This window comes from Siphateles boraxobius, unplaced genomic scaffold, assembly GCF_051911475.1.
Source record: "Siphateles boraxobius isolate OS27281-9 unplaced genomic scaffold, OSU_SipBor_1 26, whole genome shotgun sequence".
In the NCBI taxonomy this organism is placed as follows: domain Eukaryota; kingdom Metazoa; phylum Chordata; class Actinopteri; order Cypriniformes; family Leuciscidae; genus Siphateles; species Siphateles boraxobius.
The window spans coordinates 18,238,907-18,266,087 of record NW_027508876.1 but is presented as its reverse complement, the minus strand read 5'-3'; the positions used below and the strand labels follow the sequence as shown (position 1 = coordinate 18,266,087).

The following is a 27,181-nucleotide window of genomic DNA, read 5'->3' as shown; positions in this document are numbered from 1 at the left end:
TAATGGACTTTGGTGCATTTGTGTGTGTGTTTGGCTAAAGGGGATTTGTCTTGTGATGGGATTAGGCAGAATAACCCTGACTAGAGGGAGCTACTCACTGGCTTTGAGCACTGATACAGTATCGGCTACAAGACAAGCCCGATGCTTCCCTTCCGGGCTTGTGTATGTATGTGTGCAAGTGTGTGCATATTTGCTGCTTGTTTGTCAGTTCTTCATGGTTTGGGATTGTGCTGAAAGCCACTGAGTAGTATGTGGGGAATGATCTTACACTGCATCCTTTGAGTAGGTATCTATCCTAGTTTACAACTTCAGATCTCTGTGTACGTGATCCACAACAGGGACGTCTCTATGGCATTGCAGCTCAAAGCTATACTGTAGAGTCTATGACATATGACCATATGATAACCCTATAGCTGTTTGACAATAGTCACTTTTATAGACCTTGTTCAGAGCAGCGCCATGACAGCGTATGAAAGCGAGGCTGTGAGGGATAGACTTACCGTGTTTTTAATGGCATCCGCTTTAAAAAGCTGTATAAAGCTCCTAGATCATTTAAAAATTTCCAAATTCCTTTTGATTTTGTCCCTTGTTTCCTTTATAAAAAGGTAAAATACAGTGAGGCACTTACAATGGAAGTTAAAATGGAAGTGAAGTTGTTAGCAAGTTAAAATACCCATCAATACTAAAATCAATTAAACTTGATTTTTAGTGTGACAAAAAAATGTTTTCCTTTTCTGTTTGAAATTATGTCCAGTTTTACAACTCTGTTGCCACGACAATACCTAAAATTGCTGTAAAAAAAGACATGAACAATTTTACTGCTGAAATAATTCACAAGTTCGAACTAAATAATGTAAGTGCTTTTACAAAATTATAAGCATCACATTTATAAAATGAGTCAAAATAATTTTTTGGGGTGATCAGTATAATGCCACAAAAGTGCTGGTATTGTTAACTGAAACTTAAAAATCATGGTAACACTTTAGTCTAAGGTCCAATTCTCATTATTAACTATGACATTTGCCTTAATAAACTACTAATTACTGCTTATTAATAGTTAGTAAGTTAGGTCAGTTTTTGTATTGGGTAGGATTGAGGGATGTGAAATATGTTCATGCAGAATAAGATATTAATATGTACATTATAAGGACTACTAAATAGCCAATATCCTAGTAACATGCATGCTAATAAGCAACTAGTTAATAGTGAGAATTGGACCCTAAAAAAAGTGTTGCCAATTATTTTTTTTAATTGATATATTGCTTAAATTAAATATAAATTTTTGATGAAAAACTTAGAAATGTTGGCAACAACTGAAATAAAATCAGTTAAAATAACTAAAACAAGCTAAAATGGAAATAATAATAAATTAAATGGTAATATATATATATATATATATATATATATATATATATATTAATGACAAAAGCATATAATAAAAAGACAAAAACATAACTAAAATGAAAATGTAAAATGAAATGACTCAGAATATTAATAAATTCTATAATTTATAATTAATACTATGGCACTGGACACAAATGCTGTTGATTATTACAGCCTGGATTTGGAATATTCCTAACAAAGATCCCATGTGGTTGTATTTGCATTACATGAATGACTGCTTGTTATACAATTCCTTTAAACAGCTTGTTATACAATTCCTTTAAACAGCTTGTTATACAATTTCACGGATCAGTTTGTATTTCACATTGTTTTGTTACTCCAGCGTCTTTATTCTGTCTGTGTAAATGTTCTTTAATTTGTTTCAGAGCTGATAGCTTATCTTTGCTTCATCTTATGCACTTAGGGTTTTGGAGACAGACAGAAGGTTTTCATGATGTTATCAGGTGTTTGTATGCATGTATGCATGTGTGATGTAGTGGTGAGATTACCTTTCCTCTATGGCATGTGCTTCATATAAACAGATGCTGTTCACGATGCCATCCTGTAGGGGGCAGTACCCCCCCCTGCCCCTTCTAAGAGCATATCATTAATTTAGGCTACCTCACTAAAAACAGCTTCCTATCTTCCATAATCATGTGTCAGTAATGCATTGTGTTTCCAGACTGGATTGAAAGTAAAGAGGGATTGATGTGTCACTATATAAACTGCTGCATTTAGTCATATTTAGTCAGTGGGTGTTAGATTTGTGTGTTAGTTATTATTTTTTCCATTTTGTGCCAAATATAGCTTGCGAATATGCCATGCAGTATGTGTTTGCAAGGTTGTTCTATTAATGGGGAAGGATAGAAGTGTTTATGGGAAGAGTCTATATTAGGGTTAATACAGAGAGCCACGATGCTGCGGACGGTCAAGTTTTACTTGTGGTGTTTTACTAACCTACAATCAAGTCCTAAATGGTCATTTGAATATTTGATGGTTATTTGTGTGCTTGTGCTTGCAAACAGATATCATTATCAGTCATTGAAATATTCAGTTTTATTATGAGTCACAATTATCTAGTACACGGATCTTGGGGGTCAGCGGAAAAGTTTTATTCTGCTTTCTATAAATACTAGTTTGAAATCGGGAGAATAATAACAGTTAATTATATATTCTGTTTATAGCTGTAGTTTTATAAACTACTTAATTTTTATACTCTAATGATGGGTAGAAAAAAAGATGTAGAACTTAATAGAAAGTAAATATTTTTATTTTTCATAGTGACAGTATAAAAAGGTATTTTAAATATGAGATATATTAGCTGTCTTTATTTTGTAGAGGAATCAAAAAGTTTAGCGGTTAGCTGAATCAAAAAGCAAAGCGGTTAGCTGAGCGTGATCTGGGGCGGCTGCCCTGTCGCTGCGAAGATTGGCTGGACTGTCTCGGCTGAACTGGGCGCTGTTTAGTGGCTCGTGCAGGCGGGCGGTCACGTGGGCGACCTGCAGCGGAGCTAGCACGACGGGGCAGGAACAGATTCATAGCCTGAGAGGTTTTCTGAACTTCAGAAAAACGGTTGACGATTCCATTCACTGCAGGGCCAAAGAGACCAGAGTGGGAGAGAGGAGCGTCGAGGAAGGCAGCCCGCTCAGACTCTCTCATGTCAGCCAGCGTTAACCATAAGTGTCTTTCTGTGACAGTCAGCGAGGCCATGCACCATCCTAGGGCTTGAGCTGCAGCCTTGGAAGCACGAAGGGAAAGATCCGTTGCGCTTCTCAGGTCCGTTACGGCAGCTGGATCCGGGCCTTTCTCATCCCATTCACGGAGGAGATCGGCTTGTAGGATCTGTAGGACAGCCATGGCGTATTCGCGACCGACAAGAGAGGATGTAGTCCTGCAGGCTTTAGACGGCAAAGCAGGCTTTGAGCGCCATCTCTCGGAGGGCGGGCAAAGGTGTGCAGCAACCGCTTCATCAACCCTGGGGATCGAGCTGTATCCCTTCTCGGCGGCGCCGTCCACGTCCACCAGCTCTGGGAGGAAGGGTGCAGGCCTGGCAGTCTGTTGTGCGCGGGCTCCTTGGCCGGCGACCACTCGAGCCCGAGGCGGTCAACGGCCTGTGAGAGGAGGCGCATCAACTCAGCGTCCACTCCGGTCCGGGCCCTGCCGGATTCCTGGGTCGAGGAGGTGGCGGAGTGCTGAGAACTCGACCATCCCTCACTATCAGAAGCCAGGATAGAACAGCTGCCCATAGCGGCGGGTCCTTCTGCCTCATTGTCAGATGCGGGGGCAGAGTGGGCCGTAGCCGGCGGCGGTGAAGGGCGGCGGAGAAGGCGAGGCTCGAGGGAGGGACTCCGGCGAGCGTGTCGCAGTGGCCGCAGGCTCTGGAGGTCTTTGGGAACGGCGCTTCTTCCTGCGCGGTCCCACAAAGGGCGGAGTGACAGCTTCAGTTTTGCAAGCTTCGAGTCGAGCCCGCAGGTTCACAGTGCTCACATCCTCCGGCAGAGAGGGCAAGAGTAGCATGGTCCGGTCCCAGGCAGAGTCCCAGGCTGAAGGTGGCGAAGATAGCCGGCTTCCTCAGGCACTGTCCTTAGCTGGCTTGTCGCTGTTTCAACGGCGGCGGCGGCTTCTATAGATCCAGCAATGCGAAGAGCTCGCTGAAGAGATGAAAATCAGAGAATTAAGCCTCTGAGCCTGCTTATATACGCTAAGCCACGCCCATTCTGGTGGGCTTCGACGCTGTGAAGGCGCGAGCGCCCTTCATTGGACGTGACGTCACGTCGGGCTCATTGGTAGGCTGCAGCAGTTCCCGCAGGGCAGCCTATGAGCACGCTAGAAAGCCTGCTCAAGGTCTGCTAGCTACGGCACTCCGTTGACAATGGATACAAAAATTAAGGATAATTTTTTGGCTTCAATATCTCGAAAAGATGAATCTTTCCCGTAGCATAAGCTATACTTACGCAATACGAGAGAACCTCTCGTAAGAGAACGACACTTGCATTAACACTTGCTTGTTTAATTGACATCCTATTAGTATGGAAGCTTGTTTCCGCCACTGATTAAAAATTTAAAAAAATAATTGCAACTTTTTATCTCACAATTGCGAGATATGAAGTCAGAATTGTGAGAAATAAAGTCGCAATTGTGAGATAAAAAGTCGCAATTACCTTTTTTATTTTTCATTCTGTGGCGGAAACAAGCTTCCATAGCCTAAATAGACTACTTAAAGCAAAGAAATGTTGCTCCTATTGAAGTAATGTAATAGTTGAATGGTGGATAATGAACTCGCCAAAACGGAAAAGAAAGCCCAACTGGACGCAGGATCAGTTACTGCTGCTTAAAAATAAAAGATAAAATAAAAGGTAAATTTCAACACTGGGATATCAAGTAAAACTAAGCGTGAGACATGGGAGAGGATTTGTTTGCAGATCAATGCAGCATTCCCGCTTGTGTTGCGGACCCGGGACGACTGCGAGAGGCGGTGGTATGCGCTACAATCCCTTGTGAATAGGTCTTGGTGAGTTAGGAGTCCTCTCTACTTCTTTTAAGCTGTCCCAGACTTAGGTGCTACTTTTAGGGCTAAAATGCTTCGTGAATTACTCTTAGTGAGAAAAATTAGGAGTCCTAAAGTTAGGAGTGACATGCCCATTATTTTTAGGAGTTGCTGCTAAATTCGCCAGTTAGGAGCTACTTTTAGCCTTAAAATTCTTTGTGAATACGGCCCCTGATGTACAATTTATCCGTGCATTGTGCATGCTTTTAATTGTCCTCTTTCAATCAGAAATGTCACATTATAGATATATATTGGGTTGCGCGCAGCATTTCATGTTGACTTTAATAGGAATAGTGTAGTTAAAAGGGAACATTTTTCCTGGAAAATAAGTTGTGCATAATGCCAGACAACAAATAACGGATTAAACCCCACTGTTACAGTTTCATGTCATTGAAATTATAATTATTGATGTGTTTGTTTTTACATTTGTCTCCTCTTTTCTCTTCTCTCCTGTGGGTAGGAACCAGGGGGCTGCACATGTCGTCAGCTCTGGTTTGCATTATGCAGGTCTGACTGCGGGGAGTTTGATTAATGGCTGGAGTCAGAGGGGACAGACACAGGAGCTCAGGGGGAGTTGCACACAACATGCAGCTCCGCCAGTACAACAACTAGATGTAAGTGGGTTTATCCATTAGCACGGCATTTTCAGCACTCTATATTGTTTATGCACAGGAACAGAAGAGAAACTTAAAGCTGTTGGATGAATAACAATATTGTATCGTTAAAAGATGATTATCTCGATTCCAACACATACGTGATCTTATTCCTAAATGTCAATGGTTTTATATATATATTTATGTGAATATATATATATATATATATATATATATATATAAGACCTTTACAAAGTACGATTACAGCAGACATTCAAATCTGTGTTGCCGCTGAGCCAGAGAAAGCAGTAGTAACATGGGTATAAAACAGCTTCGCAAACAGCCTTTTGAACCACACACCTTATCATTATTTCTGTGTTACAGTAATTCGGATATAAACACTGATGTCTACAGTAGCGATCAAAATAAAATGAATCACCTTTTGAAACTTGATGCTTCAAATAACGAGTGTATCGATTACATCGTTACAGCAGTAGCTGGTGAAAAGCGACTGTTAAAAAATGTATTTGTCATTGAATCATTTATTCAAGAGATTCTAATGAAACAAGTGAAGCGAGTCATTGAATCATTCATTTAAAAATATACTGTTTTGTTTAGTTGTCTATTCAGAATCATGGGAGAATTGTGATCTCTATACTTCAAACAAAAAAATGGTGATTCTCAATTTAACCAGAATCGTGCAGCTCTAATAAATAAATAAATAAAAATACACACACACACACACACACACACACACACACACACACACACACACACACACACACACACACACACACACACACACACACACACACACACACACACACACACAGAGCTCCAGTGCACACATATGGGTGTCCTGGGCTACATACATAAGGTCACTGAGAACGTACTAGAGGAGACATCTGAGCCAGATGATGTCAGCTTACACTCATCATCACACACAATCATAAAAGTCACGCACACTCCCAAAAAACACTCCACCCACATTATGTGTGATCATTTGCAGGATATGACAATGCCGCTGGTGGATATTAATACACTTTAGCTCATCTGAATGCAGTCGGCACGCAGAAGAAAATATCTGACAGGTGCTATTTTTAGTGCTACAGGCAATCACACTAGGATCCACTAGAGCTCAATAGCGGCTATTTTGGAGTGCAGCACTCACAGAAATAGCTGCGGCATATTGAATCCAGAGGAGAGGGACAAAGAAACCTGGCCGTGGATGTGTGTGCGCTATTTATAGCACAACGGCAGCAATTAACGCTGCAGAGAACATGGGAGTACACACCACAAATACTGCAGACTCTCAGGCGCTTGTGTTTATCCTTCTCTGGCGTACGGCACGGTCTGCCTGTTGGTATCTCATTTGGGATCGGCTGTGTCTTCATCAGCCTTTGTCCAAAACAAGCATAAGACAAAGAACTTACTTGATCTAGGTAGTTTTATGAGCTTCAGCTCTCAACTCTTATACTCTCAACCTTGGTCCAAAAGGGTCTTTAAAGGGGCAGTTCACCAAAAAAAAAAAAAAAATCTGTCATCATTTACTCATGCTCATGTTATACCACACCCTTTCAACTGTCTCTCTTCTGTGGGACTCAAAAGGAAAATTTCTAAGGAAAACCAGGCTACTCTCTTCAATATAATGAAAGTTAATGAGGAGTGGGGCTGTCAAGCTCTAAAATACACCATAAAGTTGTACTTTGTTGTCAGTCTTCTGGAGTATTTTGATAGCTTTGTTTAAGAAACAGACTGAAATTAAGTCATTATTCACAGAAATTGTTATAATGATTCGGTTCAGTTCACAAAACCAGACTGAATGATTTGTTAAAAAAAATAAATACCTTATCCAGTTCTCAAAAGAGTAAAAGAGTACAGTACATTAATCAAAAATGTGTCTTTTTGTATTTCACAGAAGAAAGTAAGTTGTGCAGGTTTTGGAACAACATAAGGGTCAAGAAATTATGACAGGTCTTTTTCCTTTTGGAGTTGGCAGAAGAATTTAGAAAATGTACTGGCCTTTAATATTTAATACTGGTCTGGAAATTTATTTTGAATTTTAAAATATTATTTGTAGAGTGGAACTTTTAGAGTGGAATTATTTAACTGTTTTGCTTTACAGCTATTTGTGACAAACAGGTCACTAGCAGCATCATACACAAAATATTGTCCATTTCTCTGGTAAACTGCACCTATATTGCAAAAATACGAAGTTGCATCATGATTTAGTTTCTCTCCTTTTTTCCGTTTTATTTGCCTTAATGCTTGGAATATTCCACATTTGTGTCACCATATTAGGTTCTGGAAGAAAAGGTTTGATATGGAAATTTCCTTTGAGGAAAAAGTTGAAGATAGCTGTTGTTATATATATATATCATTGATTGAGGTTAACTCTGTTTTGCACTATTGTCCAAAAGTCAATAAGATTTTTTTAAAGAAGTCTCTTGTGCTCACCAATGCTTTATTTATTTGATCAAAAATACAGCAAAAATAAGTAATCAAATATTAATACAATTTAAAGTAACTGTTTTCTATTTTAATATATTTTAAAATGCCATTTAGGATATATTACTTTTATTTGAAGTAGAAATCTTTTGAAATATTTCATCCTTGCTGAATAAATATACTAATTATTAAAAAAAATCTTACTGACCCCAAACTAATATACAGGTCCTTCTAAAAAAATTAGCATATTGTGATAAAGTTCATTATTTTCCATAATGTAATGATAAAAATTAAACTTTCATATATTTTAGATTCATTGCACACCAACTGAAATATTTCAGGTCTTTTATTGTTTTAATACTGATGATTTTGGCATACAGCTCATGAAAACCCAAAATTCCTATCTCAAAAAATTGGCATATCATGAAAAGGGTCTCTAAACGAGCTATTAACCTAATCATCTGAATCAACTAATTAACTCTAAACACCTGCAAAAGATTCCTGAGGCTTTTAAAAACTCCCAGCCTGTTTCATTACTCAAAACCGCAATCATGGGTAAGACTGCCGACCTGACTGCTGTCCAGAAGGCCATCATTGACACCCCCAAGCAAGAGGGTAAGACACAGAAAGAAATTTCTGAACAAATAGGCTGTTCCCAGAGTGCTGTATCAAGGCACCTCAGTTGGAAGTCTGTGGGAAGGAAAAAGTGTGGCAAAAAACACTGCATAACGAGAAGAGGTGACCGGACCCAGAGGAAGATTGTGGAGAAGGACCGATTCCAGACCTTGGGGGACCTGCGGAAGCAGTGGACTGAGTCTGGAGTAGAAACATCCAGAGCCACCGTGCACAGGCGTGTGCAGGAAATGGGCTACAGGTGCCGCATTCCCCAGGTCAAGCCACTTTTGAACCAGAAACAGCGGCAGAAGCGCCTGACCTGGGCTACAGAGAAGCAGCACTGGACTGTTGCTTAGTGGTCCAAAGTACTTTTTTCGGATGAAAGCAAATTTTGCATGTCATTCGGAAATCAAGGTGCCAGAGTCTGGAGGAAGACTGGAGAGAAGGAAATGCCAAAATGCCTGAAGTCCAGTGTCAAGTACCCACAGTCAGTGATGGTCTGGGGTGCCATGTCAGCTGCTGGTGTTGGTCCACTGTGTTTTATCAAGGGCAGGGTCAATGCAGCTAGCTATCAGGAGATTTTGGAGCACTTCATGCTTCCATCTGCTGAAAAGCTTTATGGAGATGAAGATTTCATTTTTCAGCACAACCTGGCACCTGCTCACAGTGCCAAAACCACTGGTAAATGGTTTACTGACCATGGTATTACTGTGCTCAATTGGCCTGCCAACTCTCCTGACCTGAACCCCATAAAGAATCTGTGGGATATTGTGAAGAGAAAGTTGAGAGACGCAAGACCCAACACTCTGGATGAGCTTAAGGCTGCTATCGAAGCATCCTGGGCCTCCATAACACCTCAGCAGTGCCACAGGCTGATTGCCTCCATGCCACGCCGGATTGAAGCAGTCATTTCTGCAAAAGGATTCCCGACCAAGTATTGAGTGCATAACTGAACATAATTATTTGAAGATTTCCTTTTTTGTATTAAAAACACTTCTTTTATTGGTCGGATGAAATATGCTAATTTTTTGAGATAGGAATTTTGGGTTCTCATGAGCTGTATGCCAAAATCATCAGTATTAAAACAATAAAAGACCTGAAATATTTCAGTTGGTGTGCAATGAATCTAAAATATATGAAAGTTTAATTTTTATCATTACATTATGGAAAATAATGGACTTTATCACAATATGCAAATTTTTTGAGAAGGACCTGTACCTGCCAGTTTTGTCTTGGATTTGGTTGCTAGTCTAGTTCACTTTGGACCTTGAACGCTCAAAAGTTTCAAAATAACTAACCAAGTATGCTTGCTCAATCGTCCATTTTGAGATCTCTCTGGAGTCATCTGAATCTGAACCACATCAGCAAGTGAACAGGAAGCAGGAAGTGTAAAGGTCGAACTTGACCTTTGTTTTAGAGGCCTACTTTGTCCCAGTGTTTCTAATGAATCAGAGTGGTATGAATTACCTCAAGCTGAGCTTTTTTATGCAGACCCACATCACCCCCCCCGCCGTGAGAGGGATCAGCAGATAGCAGCTGCTGAAGAGCAAGAGCAGCAGCGATCCTCTTCGTCAACGAAAGGCCTCCAATGTGCAGAATGTTCATTTGGTTCCATTCATCAAAGCTGACATTCCAATAAGAGGTCCCTGTGATGGGATCCAAACTCACTGCTACCTCGTGAAAGCAATTTTCCCCTTCATGTGCTCCAGGACAGCAAAGGGGAGTTAGACTGGGAGTGAGGCTAGCTTAATCGCTCAGCATGCAGAATTGACAGCCTATAGATTTCTTTATGGATAGTTGTTTTGGCAGCCCCTGTGTCGTTAAGGCACATTCATACCTGACATCAATAATCTAATGCGACAATTAGCTGAAGATGGATGTGACAGGTTCCTCAATACTGATAAACACAGCAGTTCGTGTCCAAAGACAAGGTCAGTCACTCCTGTCCAATGGAATCAGATGCAGAAGGAGCGCATGTCCTCCAGCATCTAAACAACACGTGAAGATCAGTCTGGACTGACAGCGAGGCAGATGAGTCACATTTGTCCTTTGAGTTTATGAGACATGACTGGGGTAGACTGAAGGTGAGCTGGATGAACCTGGACTAAGAATGATTGCATCCAACTAACTTGCATCCAAACATTTAAAGCAACAGTTTACCACAAAATTTAAATTTGTCAATATATTTCACCCTCATGAAAGTTATATTTCTTGAAAATCATCAAGAATTCAACAAGTAGCGTTGTCCGAATCATGAACAAATTATGGATCAATGTGTGTCTTATGTTTTCAATTAATCAGTTGATTCAATTCACAAAACCAGTCTAAATGATTTTTGGTGATCCAGTTCTTGAGTTCATGTTAGTAACTCAGCAATCCAGGTCTCACTGATTCGGTCTCACTAACTTAAGTTCAACTCAATGACTCAATGATTCGAACACATTGACTCTAATTCAGCGCACTGACTCTGTCCCATTGATTTGCGTTTATCTCACTGACTGAATGATTTGTTGCTGCTGATTTGAGTTTAGCTCTCTAATTGAATCATTTGGCGCTACTGATTTGAGTTCAACGCTCTGACTCAATGATTGGTCTCATTGATACGCTTGACTCAGTGACTTGCTGATTAGATCTCACTGACGCAAGCTCAGCTCAATTCAACATTTGATTGCAGCGGTGAACAACACACTGAGGTAGAAGACTATCAGTGAATCGGTCTGTTCTGGCTCACACGAAGCAAATGAATGGGTTTGGACCCCAAGTGGTCGTATGGACCACTTTTGATATGGTGCTTTTGCATTCTTTTGAAGCTTGAATGCCTCAAATTGAATTTCTAACACAACAAATACTGTATTGAAATTTTTTCATCCAGAACAACCTGTGAACCCCTCTTCTTTCTAACCAATTCTGCAAAAATGAGTTAATGATTAGGTTAACATGATAAATTTAATACCCTTTTCTCTATATGGCAGGGTCTTTCTTCAAGCCCTGGATGATGTCATAAACTAGGGCTCATGCTCATATCTGGAGGGAATCATATTATGGGTTAAATTTTGCCCCATGCTAATTCGGGACGCTTATTAAAGTTCTTCTAAAAATAGCCTTCCAATGTACTCCGGTGACTATTTGCAAACATGTCCTTATATACCACGGCCTGCAGCTCTAAAAGTGGACTGCCCCCTGCTTCCAGTGGCCTTCGGTGAAATTCGTCTCTACATCATGGGCCAATAATGGGCCCTGGGCTTTGAAATAGCTACAGTCACCCTGCCGGCTCTCAAGTCGCTGTACACAGATCTGATGGGATTTCCTGAGCCACATGTGTCTTTGAAACCTAAGCCAAGAGTGAGAGCTGTGCTGTTTTCTGACCCCAGAGCTACTGCAAGTGCATTTTTCCCTCAGTTGGTGCACTGGCGGCCTCTCATACCAGTTATGGTAGCAGACGCTAAGAGAATTCTATCAATAAATAATGTGGAGCGGAGATACACATTCAGCATGTCATTCATTATGAATTAAAAGCCACTAGCTTACGAAAATCTGACACTTGCTGACGGTCTCAAATAATGATGGATGATTTTGAATTCCATTGCATGTAGTGTTTGTCTCGCTTTTAAGTTTAATGAAACCTTACAAGCAGAATTGCACCTTTGCATTTATTTTTTAGATTTATTGTTGTTTTAGGTTTAACAGAAACTGCTCCATACTTATCTTAATTGTCTACATCACAGTCTACTACAGTACTTGATGACGATGAACTATAATATACAGTAATTGTGCGTTCAGCAATAAACTGTAACTGCCATCACACTGGATCTCTGCTGCATTTATGATTCGTTATGGATTGTATGCAGATTTAGTATCATATAACTAGTAGATCTAATTGCCCAAGTATGTGATGTCCATGCCAGATAATGTCTGTGTGTGTGTATATATACATTTTTATTTATTATTTATATAAAATACAGAATATATACTTAATATAAATATAAATTAATATATTTATTGTCACATATGTGGCTATAATGAATGCGAACGACAAAGGACCCGAGTAACAAAACAGTCTCTAATAAAATATACAAACTAAAACTTGAAGATCGCAGGACAAAGTCATACAACCATGTTTAACATTGACAATACTGGACCAAGAACTGAACCAAAAATAGGGCTTAATACATAGGGTGTGTAATCAAGAATAAACCTGAACAGATGTGTGCAAACTAATTAACAGCCAGGGAAACCAACTAGGAACTCAGGTAGGCAGAACAGAAACAGAACACAGTGAAAACTAAACCAAAACTGACGATACACATTACATTTACACACACCTTTGCAGAATTTGCAAAATGTTAATTTGAACAAAATAAAGGATCATTAAAAGAACAGATATTTACATATAGTCCACAAGACAAAATAAAAGCCAAATTTACACAAATGAACCTGTTCAAAGGTTTACATACCCTTGAATATTAGAACTGTGTTATTATGTATTAGAATAACTCAAACCTGGATATTGTTACATGGATAATCAATGACTGTTTTTATGTTTTATGATAGTTTTTTTTTATAACTTCCTTGTTTGTCCTGAGCAGTTTAACTGCCCACTGTTCTTCAGGAAAATCCTCCAGGTTTCTTTCCAGGATTCCTCCACATTCTTTGGTGTTCTATCATCTTCTGTATATTTGATATATATGGATCAGTTAACACCACATATTAGTTAACACCATTACTTTCAGGCAGTGTGTTGCATGCTGGCTAACACTGTGATCTTGTCAATTTCAGATTCACCAGCCCATAAGGGTTTGGTTGTTTGTTTGTGCAACTGGCCCCAGATCTTGTGACAATGATTAATAATATGAAAACTGAAATAATTTTATCCTTTTTTCTATTCTTTTTTCATTCATATTGTAGTGCTTATTTATAGTTTCATTTTTGTTTTGTTTTATTTCTGTTAAAGGAAAAGCTGTTTTTTTTGCCTTCATAATAGTTTAGTAAATGTAATATTTTTTATTTGCTAATAATATCTTTGCTGTGAGATGAGCCTGAGAAATATCTATTATTTGGTATATGAAGCACTGGGTGAGGAAGAACTCATGTTAGCCATGAAGGACTGTTTTTCTTTCACAGTAGCTAATTATCTACTTGTCCCACTCTCTTTTTGCCGTCAGAGTTCTGTTCATTACGTGATATTCAGACTTCATGACACCTCTGAGTTCCAGTCCCCTGGCAGATGTCCCCGCCTCGCCTCTTTTCCTCTCTTTCACTGTCTTTCCATCCAAGCTAATGTAAGAAACACAGTCTCGTCTTTGTGAATGTGATTTAGCAGTCACAGAAACGCTGTGTGTGCATATTTTAAATTGAGACATTTGCTCATGCATGCGCCAGTAGTAAACAGTTCTCGCTGTTATCTAGGTGTGCTTTTATTTTGTGAGGCGGCTTGGCGTTTTTTTTCAGAGCTGTAGAGTGTGTGTAACTGACACACTTTTGAGAGGCAGATCTGTATGCACGTCTGTCTGTGTGTCTGAGCATGTGGGAGAGTCACATGTTTCCACCGTGTTCTCTAGCCTGTCTGCTCACCTGGCCGTTGCCATGGGAACAGTCAGACAGCGGCAGACTTTGCACCGATGTCCTCAGAGGATTCATTGAACAGGTCTACGAGTGCCCGACGCTCCAGAACACGCTGCAACCCTCTAGCAGAATTCAAGAGTGCACACTCTCTGTCCTAATGTCTCACTTTCTCTGATAAGGCCTGGGAACGCGCTCTTGAATAGATTCAGTTCTGTAACTTTTATTAATAATGCTTTATTAAAAACAGTAGGGATGCACCGATATTAAAATTCTGGTCGATTACTGATAAGCCGATAATTATTTACATATTATTTATGCCTGATATTAAAACTCTTTACTTTTTTGTTTATAAAAAATAAAAAATAAAACACTATGAACTAAAATCAATCATTTTAAGTGCAGAACCTGAATTTAGGCATCACAACATTATAGTATACAGTATAAAATATATATTTAAGGAGATTCGTTAAAGATTACATTTAACAGTTATTCAATTATTTCTGTTTTTAAAAATTAATTTTAAGTGAGCATTAGATAATGCCAATTGTCAAAAGTAATCTAAATAGGGTAAATTAGCATGCACAATTAAAGATCAATACTGATACATTTAAAATGTATACATTTCCAATATTGTTACCGATAAATAGAAAATGTATAAATCATTTCCAGTATTGTTACCGATAAATTATAAAATGCATAAATAGTTTTACATTTTCTTACTGATAACCCCCCCCCCCCCCCTCATGTTAGAGCTGCACGATTAATAATTAAAAGATTCAAACACCCACATGAAATCATTCCTAAATGACAATGATTCGCCTGTGTCTATTAAACCTTTGACAAAATCACACCGGAACATTGAGAACTGCATTTTGTGATGCCTCTGAGCCAGAGAGAGCAGTTGTCATGTATAGGTATGAAACCACTTCATGAACAGTATTTTCAACCACACAGTATAGTTATTTCTGTGATACAAATATTCATATCACTGAAGAACTGGGATAAAAGTTTATAATTCTGATAAAAATGCTGACGGTAACAAAATTAAGTAAATCAACTTTTGAAAGTAACTACAGATAACGTTACACCAGTAGGTGGCGACAAGTGGAAAAATGTATTTGTCATTGAATCATTAATTCAAGAGATTTGTTCATAAAACACTGGAGGTGCGTTCCATTCGACAGGGTCCCTACACAAGTGTTAACTGCTCCCTACTCCCTGAGCACGGTATATCAGTTGAAGTGGACTTCGCTGACAATAACCGCTCATTTGGAATGCCCTGCAAACGTCATCAAAGAAAGTTAACGACGGGGTTTCGCAGATTATGATATTAACATAAATAGATATAGGCTTACATTAATATTTTAATTTAATATCACATTTAAAATATATACACTATACAATAATAAATAAATAAAAACATTAAGTAGGCTTACTATAAATATAATGAAAAACAGTTTATACACTTGACTACTGCTATTATTTGACTATTAACAGAATTGAAGCTCTGTTGTAATTGTCATGCAATATGAAAATGAACTTTATTTGGTCAACTATCTGTGTATGTGTTTTTAATCAATGGTCACATAATTACATAGCGGTCTCGTGCGCCTTCTTCCCGCGCACTGATGTATAGTAAACACTGCTGAGGTAAATAAAGTAAAGAAAAATGGCTGAGCCTCAGCTACTTCTCGCCGCTTTTACTTTGTCATATCTATTTATAATCCGTAATGAATATGAAAGAAGACAGCGAAGACGACGACTTCGTAAGAGACTGCTTCTGGCTTAAAAAGACTGCTTTTTAACTTGCTAGTTACACACATACATAAACTCCTCCATCGTTATTTATGACCGCTCTGACTGGTGATGACGTGGCGCGCAATGACAGTTGGGTGATATCGCTCTCCACTTCCTGTGAAGTGATGTATCGATGTTCCCTTATTCCCTACGCCGTTTGCAGTGCCCTTCGAACTGAACATGTTCGTTCCCTTCGGATTGGAATCTCACTTAAGATGGCGAAATACCCTGTGAAGTCTACTTCGCAGTCCACTAACGGTCGAATGGAACGCACCTTGATTCATTCAGTAATGGAACAAGTGAAGTCTTTATGAGTAAGTGATTGGAACCTTCATTCAAACCGATTTTAAAAAAAATCATTCAGATTCATTAAACATTTTAAATAAACTGCAGCAATTAAAGGTAGGTGGGCATTTTTTTCCTAAACACTTTTTGTTATTCGGTTTGCAACTATCTGCACATCCTGATAGGAATCAATAATAGAAGTGATCTTGATATGGAAACATGTACATATATATTCTGTGGAAGTCTCAGGACCCAAACATTTTCATCCAATCATTACATTCAGTCTGAATGTAATGATACGATGTCCTACCTGCCTGTCAACATATGTATTTCCATAGCTCTGTGCACCTTCTCGCGCCAACATCACACGTCATCAGCAGTCAGCATGTTCTGTAAGGCTATGCAGAGTTTTAGACAGACAGTAACAGAGTGCCAAAAACATACAGCAGCGTAATTACAAGATGGCAACACATAACTACTACCCGGAGCTGTTCACGTCCTCAGACTCGGATTTATGCGTTTCTATATAGAAAGAGAGACATATATATATATCAACACTATCAATGCCGAAAAGAATCTGCAGCAGTCAGGTGGTACAAGCAAGAGTTCTGTTAGTTGTTTACGTTCATTATTATTGCAATGTAGTGTGCTTTGAGACATGAGGTAATTTAACGCCGCTTCTTATGACGCTTTGCTGAATCTGCTCTAGCTGTGCACGACCAGTACGTTCATGTGTTTCATGTGAAGGGTGGGAATAGCCTACCCTAACTTTACCTTCAGAACCTCTTGTAAATTACATGTTATTTTGTTTAGTTGTTCGTTCATAAACGTGAGAGAATTGTCGATTCATAAACATGGGAAATTTGTGATCTGTATTTGCAACAAAAAAATCGTGATTCTCAGTTTATCAAGAATTGTGCAGCTCACCCACATGTCATTCCAAACCTGCATGGTTTTCTTTCTTCATTGAACACAAAAGAATATATTTCATTGGGCTTTCATTTGCATGCAATGTGGGGAAAATACTTGGTACACATTTAAATGCTGCTGGTTTTTACGTTTTGAACTCAGGGTTAATATTTGGGTGTTTTCTGGATGTAGTTATATTCTGTCATCATTTATTCACCCTCATGTCATTCCAAACCTGCATTATTTTCTTTCTTCATTGAACAAAAAAGAAGATATTTCCTTGTGCTTTCATTGGCATGCAATGAAAATGCTGATTTTGTTGTTCTTACTGCCAAACTCCAAAAAAGCACAGTAAAAGTATTGTAAATCTGGTCTAAATGATTTCCGAGTAATATTTGAGCAAACAAAAAAACATCACATGATTTGGGGTGAACAATTCACTCCCTTCCCTATATATATATGGTCCTTGTGTGAGATACTAAGAAAGATGCAGGGGGGGGGGTAGTGAATGGAGCTTTTATTTTTGTCTCTTTGTGACTCTAAAAGGCTGTGTTGGACCGTCTCGTGAATGTGAATGTGAATGTGAAAGAGTCGGGAGGGTCTTCAGTAGTGATCTTTCAGTGGGGGTGGAGGGGCAGAACTCGGCGCGTGAGGATTTATTGTGTGGAGAATGTGTTCTGCTGACGACGACATGACAAGATGTTCCCGGCTTTATCGCACCAGTTGCACACTTCTTCTCTTTGTGTTTTGCCAGCTGCCTGCGCTGGTGAGGGGGAAGACTGGGGTTTTGAATGGGTGTGTGTCAGAGTGTGTGTGTATGTGTGAGTGAGGAGGGTGGAGGCTAACTGGACACAGGCCTACAGTTGTGGTCAGAATTAATGGGACCCCTGGTAAATATGATCCAAAATGCCTGTAAAAAATAAATCCACATTGTTTATCCTTTTGATCTTTCATTCAATACATTTGCAAAAATCTAACCTTTCATTGAAGTAAAAGAATTGAAAGTGGGGGGCAAATCACATTATGAAATAGATGTTTTTCTCCAAAACATTTTTCCAAGTAAAATATCTCTGAAGTATATTCCCATTAATATTTACCTTTTTTAACACACCAGGGTGACTAGGAACATGAAATTGTCTAGCTATGACTTCTTGTTTCACAGGAGTTTAAATATGACGAAACACAAAGGCCAAATTACCTTATTTCTCAATCACAATGAGTAAAACCAAAGAATATAGTTCTGATGTGCATCACAAGATTGTTGAGTATCACAAAATAGAAAGTGGCTGTAAGAAAATAGCTAAAGAAATGAAAATCCCCATTTTGACCATCAGGGCAATAATTAAGAAGTTCCAATCAACTAAAGATGTTACGAATCTGCCAGGAAAATAGAGACGTGTGTCTATATTGTCTTAATGCACGGTGAGGAGGAAAGTTTGATTGGCCAAAGACTCTTCAAAGATCAAAGATGGATAATTGCAGAGATTACTTGAGTCTCAGGATTCAGAAAGCCTAAACAAAATATCAAACAACCCCTACATCACCACATGTTTTTTGGGAGGGTTTTAAGAAAAATCCTTGCTTCTCCAAAAATAAACTCCAGCATATTCATTTGTCAGACATGACTGGAACTTCCAAAATGACCGGATGGTCAGATTAAACTAAAAAGGGATAAAAAGTACCCAATGCCTACGGTTAAATATACTGCTGGATCTTATAAGTTGTGGGCCTTTTTTTTTGCTGGAGGTCCTGGACATCTTGTTCAGATACATGGTATTATGGATTGTAGCAAATACCAACAGATAAAAAAATCAAAACCTGACGGCCTCTGCTAGAAATCGTATAATAGGCCGTGGTTGGATCTTCCATCAGGACAACGGTCCAAAACAAACATCAAAATCAGAGCACTAAATGAAGCTTCTGCCATAACCGTCCCAGTTCCCTGACCTGATGAGTGGGCTGAACTGAAGAGAAAAAGCACCAACATGAACTTGTGAATCTGAAGGATCTGGAGAGATTCTGTATGGAGGAATGATCTCTGATCTCTTGTCAGTTGTTCTCCAAACTCATCAGGAATTATAGGAGAAAACTCAGAGCTGTTATCTTGGCAAAAGGAGATTGCAAAAAGTATTTAATAACAGGGAGCCAATAATTATAGCCAGCGTGCTTTGGAGAAAAGCATTTATTTTATAATGTGATTTACCCCCCACTTTCAAATCTTTTACTTCAATGAAAGGTTCGATTTTTGCGAATTTTTTGAATGAAAGATCAAAAGGATAAACAATGCAGATTAATTTTTTTACAGCCATATTTGATCATATTTACCAGGGGTGCCATTAATTCTGACCACAACTGTATTCTTTTACGATTCTTAATGCAAAGTCGGGAGTCTCAGATCTTTCTGCCATTCACTTGCAGACAAATATATCATTGTTGGAGAGTAGATAACTTAAAGTAGAAACATTGCTAATGCTAACATGACTTAGTTTCAACTGTTCGACAGTAGCTCGACTGTTTTCAAGTAAGTGTAGCTCTTCCAGTAACAATTTCTAATAAGTACACTGTAAAAAAATGTAATCAGCTGATTTCACTTAATTTTAAGGCAACAGGTTTCCTCACTTTTTTAAGTAAATAAACCTGCATAGTTTAAAAAAAAGTTACGTGGATTTGTCAAGTTCACATAATTTAATTTTTTCAATTACGCATACTTTTAAGGCAACGGGTTTCCTCACTTTTAAGTTAAGTCAACTGATCACTTTTTACAGTGTTAGCAGTGTAGTATGACAAAATACAAATTTGCTAATTTTCATATAGATATTATATATCGGGGTTGATATTTGAGACTTTTTTTTAAAATTAGTTATATTTAGGGTAGGCTATAAATCTATCTGTCTTTAAATTATATTTCAAATGTATTGGTGCTTTTAATCTCTTAGTTCCTTTTCTTTAGTAACCTGTAGCACTAACTACTTTTTCAAATGGGTACAGTTTTGTAGCTTCCCCAACAGTGATATACACACACAAATATTCACGCCCGCGCACACACACCCTGTCCCAGCTGCATTTTTGAGTGCCAGGGGTGAAGCAGGGAGCAGAGGCAGGAAAAGGAGGGGACGGGGAGGAGAGAGGGCCATCCCACAGTCAGACTGGTTAGAGACCACAACATCAGCATGTGAGCCCTCCAAACTAAAGGATCTCTCTTTCACTGTCTCAAACTGGCTGTCGCAGGCTCCCTCACTGTCTGTGCTGGAGCCAGACTCACATGGTGTCACATGTGAGAGCTCGCTGTTTTCCCCTCTCTTTTCAGTACATCAAGGCACAGCCTCTGCCATCTCTCTCTTTGTCAGCTGATCTAAAGGTTCAATCTACCAGAACAACAGTACACATTTCCCTTCACCCACCCTGACCTTTAAATAGCCTTTCATAACCTGATTATATTGGGAATTAGTAGAAGAATCTGCAGAGTTGGCTGCCATTCATAGAGTTCTACACATCCGCTAACACTTCAGTGTTTGTTTGATAAGTTCTTCGGCAATTTTGAATATGTTTCAGCTACCAATAAGAGTGGTATGGGTTCATTTATTTTGGCGTAATATTTTTTTATTTCAGTTTTAGTAATTTTAGTACTTATTTCAATTAGTTGCTAAATCAATATTTTATTATATTAATAGTTTTTGATTCAGTTTTAGTTAAAAGTAACAACACTGATCATGTTGTATACTAATGCAGTTTAGCACTTGCCCACAAACATGTTTGTCTTTGTTCAGAACAGTCTTGAAACTTTCTTGCGCTATACTAAACTGTGACTAGTTTTAGCTGACTATAGTATCTGCAGGTGTGGGAAATCCAGGTGTGATTAGGGCTCTTCTATTTTGAGCTACAGGGCCCGAGATTATCTAACTGTTCCCCTGAGCGTGTCTATCTAGGTGAGATCGCTGTGAGGATAGACCTTTTATGTACGGAGCCTCCAAAGGGACATGGTGATGGAAAAAAAGTAGGAAAAAGTGTTCTCAGGGGAACGCAAACATTTTGCGAGCGAACGCAAAATTTCTTGGCAAAATTCTAAACATTTGCGAGAGAACCAAGCATTGACATAATTTTTCCTCCCATCTCATATTTTCCATCACCATGTCCCTTTAGGACCACCGTAGATATGCCTTCTGCCTGCATTTCTTTGCCAGACTTCTCATTTTATCCCTTCTTACAGTGAACTATTTTCCTGATGTTGAACGTTATGAAGAATTGATTGCATTGTCAAGTACCTGTCAATTGTTATGACCCACTGACTAACATTCTCATTTTATGTAATCCAAAATGACATTTAAACGGGCCTAAAGCTTGTGTGCTTTGTTTTATAAGGGTAAGTCCATTGTTACATCACGGCACATGCTAATAATAAGAGAAGGGAGGATGGATTTCCCAGTTCTCTTCTGCAGAACTTCCAGTGTTGGTCAGTGTTGCCAGTGTATCAAAAGCAAAACTATAGTGGGCCTAGCCTAAATGGGGATATTGTTTGACATTTTTTTTTTTTCTGGGGTATTTTTGCCTCAGTGTACAAGATGGTACAGGGAAAAAAAGAATGGGAGAGAGAAGTTGAATCTTCATGGTATAAGGTTGAAGCCTTATAATTTACTGTTTAATTTACCTTATAATTAAAAGTTTGGTATCAGTAAGATTTAGTTTTTTTTATATATAAATTAATACAATGATACATTAAATTGATCAAAAGTGCAGTAAAGACATTTTATGTTACAAAAAATATCAATTTTTTTTTTTTAACTTTCCATTCATCAAATAATCCTGCATATAGGAATGTTTCTGAAGGATCATGGGACACTGTAGACTGGAGTAATGATGCTGAAAATGCAACTTTGCTACACAGGGATAAGTTACATTTTGAAATAATATAAAATGGAAAAGTTTTTTAGGCAAAACACTACAGTTGAATAGGGTAAACAATTTAAATAATAGATACCACCATACTTCCCCAGTTGATTTATTACATTAGGAATGGGAAAAAAATTGTATTACAACTTTCCTGTAATGTTGTGTTTAAATATGCAAATGAGCCATTACCTAATTTAATGTGCACTAATTTGCATAGCTTTCCAGAACAGAAATTTGAACATTTGATAAAGCTAAGTTCAAAGTTAATTTTTCATTTTGTTGACATAATAGAGTTAAAGGTTTTTACTGAGGGAGTTTTGGATTATCTCTTTTTTATCACTCCATAAATCAGAAAAATTAAATTAAATTTTGTATAAAATCAGACAAATTATATATGAACCCTCTGAAAAATCTTTTCTGGAAAAGTTTTCTAGCTCAGTCCTTGAAAAACAATTCATTTTCAGCTTTTAAATATATATATTGGAATTGGAATGTAGATAGACATAGATAGTGTAATAAACACTTAAACATGTATTTTGGATGTTACAAAATTACAAAAAAGCTCAAAATTGACCAGTGCATGAAAAAAACATTTTGACCGTAGCGTCTTGCTTAAAATGTAATGTTTCACATAATTACTGTTGTTACTGTATTTTTTTGATCAAATAAATGCACCCTTAGTGAGCATAAGAGATTTTTCAAAAATGTAAAAAAAATCTGATCGACCCCAAAGATTTTGAATGTGGTAAACATTGGCACAACCCACCATGCAACATCTATGATGGGCCATTCATACTCTGTTTTTTTTAAGTGGCATATATCACAGAAAACAATATATATATATATATATATTTTTTTTTTTTTTCATAAAAGTTTGAAAGGTACTATGTAATGTGCTTCAATGCATGAGAAAGAGCCTTTGGCCAATCATAGCAGAGCTCTTAAAGGCGAAGGTGTTCCTACCACTAACATCCCCAAATTGGAATTGTTTTCAAACAGGTTTCCCAAATATTCTTTATTCTTCCATTGCTCAGACAAGCAGATAGTCCCGCCCTAAAGTCATGGCTTAGCCTAAATTGCTGGTCAGAAGTTTCAGATAAGCAACACACAAGCAATCCACCAAATGGCTTACTTATAATCATCTCTTCACATTAAACTCAGATAAGAGAAGGGAAAACAGAAAAAAAGCTGTTTTCTATGTTGTCAAGTCCTTTAAGGTCCATTGTCATGATTACAGTGCTAAACCATAATTCTTATTACTGGCCCACTTAAGAACATGTCTCCATGAAATAGCTGTCTAACACATGTTGCACTTTAGTTTGTTGTGTTATCTGGGCCTTGTAGTAAACATGTGTTTTGCACATTTCAGTTGTTGTATGACATTGGCAGTGCCTGGGCTTGGCTGCATGCCACTGAGTCGAACGGCAGCACACAAGAAGACAATGAATGAGTTTGTTCTCCTGTCAGCAATCTCCAGACCCCATACAAATCACCTGTCACATTACGCAGAGCTCTAGATTCCAAACGAGCATTCAATCACATGCTCTTGAACAGCGTTAAACCAGCACTCGGAAGATTGGCAGACAGGCGGGACGCTATCTAGGATGTCTCATTTCATCGTATTCTTCTTGACACTGGAAAACATTATAAATCCCATAAGTTTTCTTTACTGTGTTGATGTATTTATTGGAAAGTTTTGGTTGTGACATATCAAAGGGCTTTTATTGCCTTTAGATACATCACAGCTAGTGGAATTAGGGGGCAGTGGATTCTCATAAAGAGCATTTGATGGGACAAAAATCTGTCCAGTGCAGGATGTCATCATTAATATTTTTGTTCTTGAAGCTCTACTTTAGCGGTTCTTAAAACGTTTTGACTCGAAAGCCCCTGTTGACTAACAAAATATTCAAAGGTTATTTCCGGTATTTCTGATGTAATTATGACAAAGAATGCTTGTTTTGAAACTTTTTTTGTAAACAAACTGGGTGTATTTATATTAAATGAATTAACTACAATTCATTTTGTAATTTCAGAAGTTTATAAAAACTGTATGTTCTTCAATTAGAGGGCTAGTTCACCCAAAAATAAAAATACTGTCATTAATTACTCACCAACATGTTGTACCAAATCCTTAAGTCTTTTGTTCATCTTCGGAACACAAAGGAAGGTCTTTTTAATGAAATCTAAGAGATTTATGTGCCTCCATTGTTAGTCTACGCAACTACCACTTTCAAGCCCCAGAAATGTAGTAAAGATATTATTAAAGTAATCCATGTAACTCCAGTGGTATAACCTCAGCTTTATGAAGACCAAGTGTTTTTTTTTTTACCACTTTATTTACAAAATATTAATCTCCAACACACATTCACGCAACAACATCTGCTCTCGGTTTACACAACACGCATGAGTTGGTAAAGTGGTAAAAAGTGGTAAATTGTTTTTTTTTGCAAACAAAGCACTTGTGTCACTTCATAAAACTGAGGTTAAACCTGTCACGCTTTTTCAGTTGTGTTTGTTCTTAGTTTCGTTTTCATGGAATTTTTGTTTATTTTCATTCATCACGTGTTCCTTTGTTTGAATTTCCCACCACTCATCAGTTTCCGTGGACACTAATCTTCACCACATCTGTTCTTCACCACAGCTATTCGTCATTTAGTTAAAGGTGCTCTAAGCGATGTCGGGTGACATCACATCTTGTTGTCGTTCAAAGTATTGTCAAACAAAACAGAGGCTAGCTAGACCCTCCCTCCTCCTCATCCGTGCACTAACCCCCCAAACCTCACCCCCAAATCCTTCTTGTCGGTTATTGGCTGGAACAGTTTGTGGAGTCACATTGTGTACTTTAACGATGTCTTTACTACATTTCTGGGGCTTGAAAATGGTAGTTGCGTAGGCTGTCAATGGAGGGACCGAAAGCTCTCGGATTTCATCAAAAAAATCTTCATTTGTGTCTCGAAGATGAACTAAAGTCGTACGGTTTGGAACGACATGAGGGTGAGTAATTAATGACAGATCCCTTTAAAAACAACATTTTATTTTTTTATTAATATAATAAATGCATTTCAATGTATTTAATGTTTTTCTTTTTAATATTTTAGCGTTAAATAATTCATTTTAATATATTATTAATAATTTATTTATTTAAACACTTTTTATTCTTGAGCCCCCGTCGTTGAGGACGATTTCTGTAAATGTGTATCCCCGCTAAGAAGTGAATTTTGTAAGCATTTCTGAGTACACTTGCATATAGATGGCCTCCTAATCTGATTTCATGTTCACTTTGTCATTCTTTCTTTTTTTCCAGCCTCATTCGTCATGTATTCAGGTATTGCTGTCTTGTGGGAGCTGGTAAACTGGCAGAGGATACCAACTTCCAGTGCCTGTATATCCATGCCTGGCTTTTCTCTGTTGTAGCAGTGCCTCTTCGTACTGTACACTCTGAACTAGACAGATTATCTCTGGCAAGGCAGTGATCTAGACAGATTTTCACTTTTTTTCCTACCGCTGGCCACGGTGACCCCTGACTGTCCTGGTCATCAATATTTACTCTCTCGAGGGAGGTGAACAAAAGCAACGGCTTGAGTTCGTACAAAAGCGAGATGTTCAGTTCTCACATTCAGGTCAGTGATCATTATAGTTTGGGCTGGAAGGAAAAGGACAAGTCTGTAACCTTGCTCAAAGCAAAAGGCCACTGAATCAATCTCCCCTGTCGAGATTAAGAGTTAAAAGACCATGATCTTGTCGGAAAAGGCATAACTGAAAAGCCTTGTGTCTTGTACCCAGGTTTTGACCTTATTAGTGGGTGCTATTATTGTTGCGTTTTTAGTTTTTCCAGTATTGTGGCAAGAGACCTACGTATATGTTTTTATAAGGATTAAGGAAATTACTATGATTGAGGAAGACGTTGGTCAACGAAACGCAGAAACATCCGTTAAATCAAGATAAGAAAATAAAAAGAGGAACTCAAGCAGAGAGGCTTAGTGTCTTTAGAGCTAAAAAAGAAAAAGGCCTGTGGGTTTGAGCTTCATTCTCTTTGACCTGCTCTATATTTAGCTCGATCCCGTGACTTTCTGACTGACTGGGCAGCACTGGTCATTTGCGTGATTATAACAATGCCTCACTTTTTGGCAGCGGGAATATACTAGGAATTATAATGGAGCCATTTTTGTGTGATTTATTTGGAGAGAAACAGCTTTTGTTGAAGACAAAAGAGTCGGGGATGCTGAGAAGCTGCATGCTTTGTTTTGTTGCCGTGCTATTTAGGAGTTCCCTTATTATTCTTTCTATTTTAACTGTTTTCTTGTTTAATACCTTGAAGAAATGGAGCTAATTAGATGAATGCACAAATTAGAGCTTCATTATCGCTCAACATTAGAAAGCATTACAAATGCTTTGTTCCTAAACCTCTGGAAATGTCATTAGCCCATAGACAGATAGCTTACAGTGTAAGTGTCACAATAAGTCGGGCATATGGTTGCCAGGGCAACTGTGACATCACTGCAGACAAAGTGATGCATGAAAATTCAAATAGCTGGGGAGCGGTTGCTAGGTGACCTGAACTCGGAGAAGTCATGGGGCAACAGCCAAACTAATACTGGTGTTGTGAACACTGTACTTGAGTGGCACACCGTGTGTCTATTAGCCTGTTGGCTCAGACTTGACTTATCACTGGGGGTGGGGGGAAAAACAAGCTTATTGTGCATTTGTAAACCCATAAAAAAAAAAAATGTCTGATCACAGCTGCCTTTAAAATCCCCATAAATTCACATGACATGTTTAGACTCCTTGCCTGTGTTAGATTTTCACAGTAGGAAAGGGACATGGGACATTCTTATTCTAGAGATCACTTTATTTGGACAAAAATCTGTGTAGTGTAATGGGTCATCAATGGGTCATTTTTTGACTGTTTTGCTGGAAGAGAATGACTGTACATTTTAAATGTGTATTAGGGATACACAATAGTAGAATTGTCATTCATAATGATAAGCTAATATTTATTTTCATTTTGTGTATGATAGGTGATAAATGGTTGATATTAAAAATCTGTAGTATTTTGTCTAAATAAAAGAATAAAAAAATATGTGAATAATAAAATGAAATTAATAAAACATTTTGTACGGTGAATTTAAATAGAAATTTATGTTTATAAAGATTA

General features: G+C 38.2%; 1 protein-coding gene across 2 annotated transcripts in view; it reads left to right on the top strand.

Annotated features, from left to right (window-relative positions):
• The window catches only part of csrnp1b (cysteine-serine-rich nuclear protein 1b), a 127,050-nt gene that overhangs the window by 7,906 nt on the left and 91,963 nt on the right, over positions 1 to 27,181 (top strand). Inside the window, exon 3 of one of the 2 annotated variants that reach the window (XM_077244592.1) lies at positions 5,391 to 5,544. The gene's annotated coding sequence lies outside the window, so the exon portion shown is untranslated. Of the gene's footprint in view, positions 1 to 5,390; positions 5,545 to 27,181 lie in introns of those variants that run through there. The other variant, XM_077244595.1, reaches the window with a different exon arrangement.